The 8,185-nt window shown below is 40.0% G+C and overlaps 1 protein-coding gene and 1 long non-coding RNA gene across 3 annotated transcripts in view; one reads left to right on the forward strand and one right to left on the reverse strand.

The window, feature by feature from the left end:
- Positions 1-3,083: 3,083 nt before the first annotated feature.
- On the reverse strand, positions 3,084-3,651 carry LOC105569974. The gene is made up of 2 exons (XR_001009559.1): positions 3,391-3,651; positions 3,084-3,256 (listed from the first exon to the last, which is right to left on the reverse strand). It is a non-coding gene; the product is annotated as an uncharacterized LOC105569974 (long non-coding RNA).
- Positions 3,652-5,157: 1,506 nt separating this feature from the next.
- The window catches only part of LOC105569972 (toll-like receptor 3), a 19,962-nt gene continuing 16,934 nt past the window's right edge, over positions 5,158-8,185 (forward strand). Inside the window, exon 1 of one of the 2 annotated variants that reach the window (XM_012026861.1) lies at positions 5,158-5,240. The gene's annotated coding sequence lies outside the window, so the exon portion shown is untranslated. The other variant, XM_012026859.1, reaches the window with a different exon arrangement.

An 8,185-nucleotide genomic window follows, 5' to 3' on the forward strand; every position in this document is an offset into this window, starting at 1 on the left:
TTAAAAAAACAAAGTGATCCAGGTTTAAAATAATCATTCAATAATGTTAAATTTTTCGTACGAAAAAAGGGAACGATGATACAAGCGAAGAGACGGTGAAAAAATAAATCTCGAATAAATTTACGCGGCTAATCATTACGAAACATGCATTCACTTTGATAAAAAGAAGATTCGCAGAGTGACCCTGTCAGAGATAATAAAAAGAAGAGAGCGCCTATGTATAAACCGCGCGACATCGCACAATGCGCGGCGCGCCGATTAAATTATCGTAGAAGCAAAGAAATCAATGAAAAGCAAACAATAAAAACGCCAGCCACATATAAGTTAATACATGGAAAGAACAATGTAGCTGCTGTAGCTAAAACTTAGCAAAATAGGGACAGCTAATATTTTAGTTGTGATAGCTCAATATTTTGCTACTGTGCCTATTGTATTAGGTGCGACAGCAAACCGTTTGCTACCACAACTAAAATATTAGCTGTCCCTATTTTGCTAAGTTTTAGCTACAGCAGCTACATTGTTCTTTCCGTGTATACTTCCAAAATGTATTTGTAGATAATTTAGAAAACTGTAACCTTTTAAATTTAAAAAAATTTCCCTTTCTACTGTATGATTAGAGACAATTTGATACAAAAACAAAGAGGGGGAATAATGCTACACACTAGCTCTGAGGAATTAGCTTCGAGCATGACGCAATAAATTAATTGCATAAAAATTTGCATCGTTCATTTGCGACGCCCTGCAACAATGCTGCGTATCGAGACAAGGTTAAAGTGATATTTAAGTTCTCGGAACTGTGATCTTGGGACCTCAAACCCGCGGGCCTATTTCATGGACGCGAGGGGAAGTATGGGAGGGGATTATTTTCTCGGAATCATAAATAAATTGCCACCATCGATCGCCATTCCAGCGTCACCGTTGATGCCCTTACTATCGCACTTGCCTTTTGCAATGAAGTTTCGTTTCCCTCGTCCATGAACGCAGCGATTGCTCTCTTCTTTTTTTTCGCAAGGAAAAGGGATCATTAAATATTTGCCGTTCCGTAATATGAGAGCGGAGAGACACATTGCGTTGCGCGGCCGATAGTTTTGAGGTAAAAGGAAAAAGCTAATAGCAGATATCGTACGGAGACCCTCATGTGGAAAGAAATTTACGCACTGTGAATCTAAGGCCACGCTTAGAGGCATCTTTATATCGCACATATGTGGTTTTGCGGAAAACACGCAGAAATACGTATAAAATTATTGAAATCCTTAGACAACGATACTGTAAAATTCATAGCTCTTCTACTTATAGTGCTATCAATTCACAATTTTCCTCTATATACTAAATATGAGAGTATTACAGGTATAATTCGCATCAAACATTAAAGTTGCATGAAACAATTACTTCATCTTTTCTTTTATTTTGTCTGCTTTACTAGCGAGATAAAGTGAACAAGCAAATTTATTAGGTAAAGAAACAAACGGGTTTAAAACTATTTAATGGCCCACGGTATTGACAATTAAATAGTATTCCCTAGTTTAAAACAAATTAATAAAAGTACGCTCAAATTTTTACTATACGATTCTAAACGAGTTAAAGAATACCGTGTGAAGTCGCATAATTAAATCGCGTTGCTCTGTTTTCTAATTTAGAAAATATCATTTGAATCAAACGAATACGTATATGAATTTTTGGTGTCTTATTACACCTAACAACATCATCGTCGGCGAAGTGGTATGCACAAATATGAAACCTTTTATCTGATAAGAACCGTTGGTTCGCGCGATAGCGTGTTCAAACCAGATAAAACAATTTTTTGGTCGGTGATGCAAGACCAACAGAAACTGAATTAGAGTGAAGTTGGAGTTTCGAGGGAAGCTTTTCGTGAGATAAGAACATTTTCCAACACTTCGGTTTCTCATTTCTCTTTTCGCAACTATTAATTTTTCGTCTTCTTCATTTTACGATAAATCAAGCATCCTTGCGCGAGATATCAGTACGGTTGAACAGACAATTAAATCCACTTCTCTGTTTTATCGAGACGTGATAGTGAAGAAATTACGTTGAGGAATATTTTTAGCGGCTGTTTAAAATTCTGTTCGCTCTCAGCAGAGGACAGCTCTTCACTGAAGAGTACAGGGTCTACAGATCCCGTCGTATCGACGGACAACCGCGCGACTCATGAGTTATCACAATTCGAGTAACATTTGCAACTTGCACTAAACATGAACAAAGAGTGACTGTAAAAAGGACGGGTTTTTCGCCCCTTTTGCGGCCCTCGATTTCGGGATCGATTCATACGCGAATCAACTCCTTATGATAAGATATTATGAAGTTTCAATTGAAACTTTTTTTCTATTAATATCTTATCATAAGGAGTTGATTCGCGTATGAATCGATCCCGAAATCGAGGGCCGCAAAAGAGGCGATTTTTGCAGTCACTCTTTACTTAAGTTTACATAAGATATACTGTGCTAGCAAATTATTTTTCTCCGCGTGATATCTGTAAGTGGAACAAGTTTTCAACTTGCCTGCAACATCCCTGATGCCCTTTCTACACCTAGGGATGATCCTACTTGTGGCTCCGATACCCCTTCTATACCTAAAGCTAATCCTACTTGCAGCTACTTATCCGAGGGAGTAGTATAAAGTGTAAAGGGGTACACTGTAGTTGTACTTTGGTACGATTGGAAACCAACCACAGTGTACCCTTTTACACTTTATACTACTCCCTCAGATAAGCTGCAAGTAGGATTAGCTTTAGGTATAGAAGGGGTATCGAATGAGCCACAAGTAGGATCATCCCTAGGTGTAGAAAGGGCATGAGATCTAAGCAGCTGCCCTCTTGTGCCGTTCGGTGAACTAAAATTGCAGTCGGCAATCCATTTCTCATGGTAAAAGGCTGGGGCAGGCATTAAGATTCACCCTGTATACATATTATACGTATGTATGTATGTACATACATAATTATGAAAAAGACGCAACAATGGAATCAGATATTCTGGACCAAGCATAATACTAACTTTACTGAGGTAATTTTGTTCATTTATCTGATTTTTTAATCTAGTATCAGGAGTGTGAATTAATTTTAAAGGATGTTTTGGAAAAATTGCAGCTTTATTGTGAAAAACTGTACATATATAATTTATTCAAGGTATTGTCCATCGTTAGCCACTACTTTTTCCCATCTTTCTGGCAGCATACGAATACCACGTCGAAAAAACTCTTCGCTTTTTGAGGCTATCCATGAATCGATTCCATTGTCTCTTTCCTAATTATGTACATATAACATATATTATAATTCTTATTATATATTTTTTTATTATATATTTATTATATGTATATACATACAATAATAAAAGTTGCAAAAAAACTCTTAAAAATGGGTGTAGCACGGACACGCACCAAGTGGAGACTTTATCGGCAGTGCTTGAAAATAGGTGTAGCAGAATAGTTCCAAAAATGAAAATGGGCGTAAAGCGCTGGAATCAGTTGAAGAAAACGGTATCAAGTAAAACGCCGGCGTGGCCGCTTTCAGATTTCTCTCTGCTAAAACTCACCCTGTATATCGCAAGATTGTTATGTGTATTATGATGAATATTTATCACTTAAATCTCTTGTAGGAAGAGGACTTTATTTGCATAAGCTTTACGTATTAAGAAGAACAAAAATGTTGATCTAATTTTATCTCTTCACATATTTTTATTATGTTTTTCTATTTCTTCATTATTGGAGATTCATATCTGATATCTTCTATATCAATGAAAATATTGATTATCTTTAAAAGAAGTATTTCAATAATTTCACATTGAATGAATTGAATTTTACACACCGCAGAGTTCGCGACGTGGCAGCCTATTTGCAATGACTGTGAAGTTATTATCTTATCTGACCTATTTTAAGTTTACGTTACCGTATCGTGTGTAAATACTGGGCTACGTCCAAATGACGTTCGATGTGAGAGTCTTGGGGAGTTTTACCGCCGGGAAAAAAATAACGTTCATAAATTATTTAGAGAACTCTATTCTAATTGCCTAGGCTACGAAATATGCAATACGTAGTATGAGTTTCCGAGTTTAACGTCAATATTATGTCTTTCAGAATATTTGTCTACGCTTTTAGCTCAGATTATTCTTGATCGTCCAGGATAGTTTCAATATACTGTGCTGGTTGCCGACAGATGACAGACCATATAATTTCTCATTGGCGTAATAAGATTCGTACAAATATTTACCCACAAAATATACGTATAAGTTTCCAGTTGTAAGCCACATCTGTATTTTTGTATAGACTAGCAGGAATATCAACCAATATCTCATCATATAGATTTCCACGCTGCGCTTAATTAGTTTGATAAATAGAAAAAAATTATATATAGTACTTTGGAAAATAAAAAGTATTTTAACATTACTTTCGATACGCAATTATCGTCATTCATCACGGATTGCAAACGTCGGAGTATTTTATCGTGCATTGTGAAACGTGGAGTGTGCTTCGCAACTCGTACCTAACTTCTATTGTCATTATCTTATCTTTATCACATTTTTAAAATAACGCGTTATCTTCGCTGTAGCGTCATATTTTTGCAGGTACGTAAAATGCATTATTCTGTCTTTAAATCTCTGTGTAATTCCCGATCGTCATTTTGGAATAAATTTTTCGCAGGACAGGTTTGTCGACCTACTCCGACCTTCCCTTATCGATTAATGCATCAACTATTATAACTGATTTTGATATTTGCAAACACGCGGCCAATATCTTCCTTTTCAGTCACACGTCGGCGCTTAAGAGGCGCGTCCCAGAATTTAAAAATACATCTTCCATCCGTATATCTATCTAATCAATCTATTCCGTTGTCTCTGCTCCGAAATCTGCCGAGCAAAAGGTGTCAGTCGCTAAGCGTCGCACAGAGCCGCGAGTCCGTAAACAGATTCTGGGCACGACCTGTTCAACACTGGCGCTCATTTACGCTCGTTCCCATCGTCCACGCACTTCCTTTCAGTCGGGCCGCAGCCTCTCGCCGTCGCATCGACGCCCACGCAGTCGATCGGCAGCCACGACGCGGTTCTCGAACAATCTCTCAGCCCACTCGCCGAGCTCGAGTTCTCTGGTTCCAGGTGGCGTATCGGTTGCTCACCTGCCAGCGTATAATTTTTACCTGCCGACCCTCCACCGGATCGGGGACCAGCCCGACCAATCGGCGCGCCCGACCCTGGGGCCCCACGCTCAGCGCTCGATCCATCTCTCGAGCGAAGGTACGCCTCGAATAGCCCGTTCAGCTCGGATTTAGTTCAGAAATTCCGCCGTGCGCAATAAACGAACGTGAACCGATTGTCCTGCGCATATTGCGCCGCGTGATCGTGCGCCTTGCGAGTGGATCGCGTTTTCTCTGGCACGTCGACAGCGGTCCCGCGGACCAGGTGAGTGCTCAGATCGCGACGGAGCCAGGACGCGAGACGCCTCCTGGCCTCGGCTGGCGACGCAAGATCGGATGATCGGCAACACGATCGGTCACTCAAGATGGCTCCGACCTCGCCGAGAGTCCCTCGGCACGCCAAGTTAGGACGTGACGTTGATTGTTCGCTGCCGGAAACGTTATCTTATCGTTCGCGAGCCATTTTATTGCGCCGTGCGATCGTAGTGATACTTCCCCGATTCCTTTGTGCAAATCGTTTTACCGAATTCACCGTGGTTCACGACGTCCCGGTCCGCCGCGAGAAACCTCCCTCGTCCCGTTTTCTCCTTCCAGATCGCGCGAAACTCGTTTCCCCCTTTCCGCGTAAATTCGCAATTGTTAGCGTTCCAGATTAGCACGCGAGGCTATCTCTGCATGTTCGTTGAAGTCTCCTTGCATGCCGTTAACGCGTGCGTCAACAGGATAAAATACGCGTTCGAGGAAACCCGGAGTCAGCTGCGGCCCGCGTTTTCCTGCGAACAGTTTTTTTTTTAATTTAAAAACCCAACGCTACGGTGTCGCAATTTACGCAATTTATATAAAACACCTAAGGCCCCACGAAAGTTAGAGTGCGGTGAGAGAAATTAAGAACTCAGATCGTCCCAGATTTTACTCTTTCGATATGGAGCTGGTGAAATTTTGCAAAAAATTTCCTCGTACTCGCAGACCGTCGAGTTCGACGATTATGAAGATGAATTGCATCGTTATCGATAAAACCGATCGGTTATAAGCAACGCGCGACTCTATGTTAATGATTGAGACGAGTGGTGAACCTTTGAATAAATTCAAAGTTAAACATTTATGTGCCTCGACAAGTCGAGAAACGCATCCGTCTGCGTTAGGCTACGTTACTCTTCGTTTCGTAACTTCCTTTAATTGCAGAAATTCGTAGCGCCGCCGCAGGTACTTCGAAAGCGTATTTTCGATCGCCGTGAAATTACACGATCGGCAGAAAGCGACACTCGAGTCATCCTCATTTCCGATTCCGTCCTTCAGACAGACGCCAGCCGGTTAGAAATGACTCGTCGATCGACGTCGAATCGACAAGTCACCTTCTCGCTGGGCAACGTGACCTGGAAATCGCCGAATGCAAATTCCGGCGCGCGATAGATATCGCGTCGCGACGCGAGCTAGCCGCGAGATTCCCTTGGTGTTCGCCACTCGACGCGTTCGCGTATCACGCATAGAAATTCGCACGTCGCTCGCTCGTAAAGCAGCTCAGTTGTTGACTGCCGACGGAATGTCGCGTGTACCGCGCGAGTGACCTCACCGTGTATTTTTAGGCGTTGTATATGCGATCGCTCGGATCCGCGTCAATCGGTCAGAAGGATTTCGGCCAGCTTCTGTCACAATGACTTTCACGAAACTTTCCACGGGGCTCGGGCTCGCGAAGACGTGTCGAGCGAGAGAGTCGATAAATTTTCTTTGCAAATTGCGCCATTAAATCGCGCGATTGCTTGTGCAGACGAAGCGTATTTTGAGAGCACTAAATGGCCCTTATCGCTCTTCTGCGTTATCTTAGATACGAAATACACGTTTCGTGCTACAAGAAATTCTCGAACTACCTACTTAATATTTAAAAAATGTAAGAATTTATCTTAATTAACATAGAGAGCAAAGAAATATTTTTGATAATTTATCGTATCTCATATTATATTAATTCTATTTGTATTTAAATGTGTTATTTAGTCAATTCATTTTATCAATTATTTATGTGCACTTTATATGCAATCGTAATTACGTAACGTGTACCTTAATCCACGCGATAAATATGTAAATTTTTGCACAAGAGTGCGCAACAATTTAAGTAAAAAATAAGCGAATAATAATCGATTGCGTAAAGAACTTAAAATATCATCTGTCACATTCGTGTTAACGCAATAACAAATAATCAAAGAAAAATAAAGAGCAATCTGGTTGCTGTGGACACGATGGCAAAGTCAGTACAATTAATCTGTTTATTCTTTCTTATCGCGCACTGCCCAATATCATTTCGCCCGTGATATCTAAACTGAACGATTTCGAATCCTCCGTTTCACATTTTCGAAAGTATCATTGTTCATTAACATACCGATTTTAGCTTCACGCCTTTAACTCTGTCTTCTTTTTGAGTTAAAGACATTTTTATCCGGGCGAAATCTGACGTTTCAACCTCTCGCGCGACGCGCTGTAATGTACGCGGCGTAATTCGACTGACGCTATTATTATTTCGCATCTTTCGGATTATGCCATATTACGCAATAGCAAGGTCAGTGTCCCACCCAGATGATCTATTTTTACACGTAAGAAGCGCGATTCATATGCCTCCGTCGAGTCTAGTTGTGAAAGCATGTTATGACGGTCAAGGTGCAAACAAAATATAGCTCAAGTATGTTGCTGATTGTTGTTATTTATACTAATAACTACGTATACCTGAATGCTCAATTATTCAGTACACGGAAATTATTCATTACACTGAATTTTTCCTCGCAAAATTTTTCACGTCCAAAGTCGCTGTGAATAATAATTATATTTCTATTAAAGATAACTCAATTGAAAATTCACTCGAGGAATTATAACTTCTGAAAATTATAAAAATCATGTTTCTATTAAAGAAAAGTCAATTGAAAATTCGCTCAAAGAATTACAACTTCTAAAAATTATAAAAATCATGTTTCTATTCAAGAAAAATCAATTGACAATTCACTCGAAAAATGATAACCTCTGAAAATTATAAAAATCGTGTTTTTATTAAAGAAAAATCAA

Source organism: Vollenhovia emeryi, unplaced genomic scaffold (assembly GCF_000949405.1).
Source record: "Vollenhovia emeryi isolate VEMERY1.0 unplaced genomic scaffold, V.emery_V1.0 DF939122.1, whole genome shotgun sequence".
In the NCBI taxonomy this organism is placed as follows: domain Eukaryota; kingdom Metazoa; phylum Arthropoda; class Insecta; order Hymenoptera; family Formicidae; genus Vollenhovia; species Vollenhovia emeryi.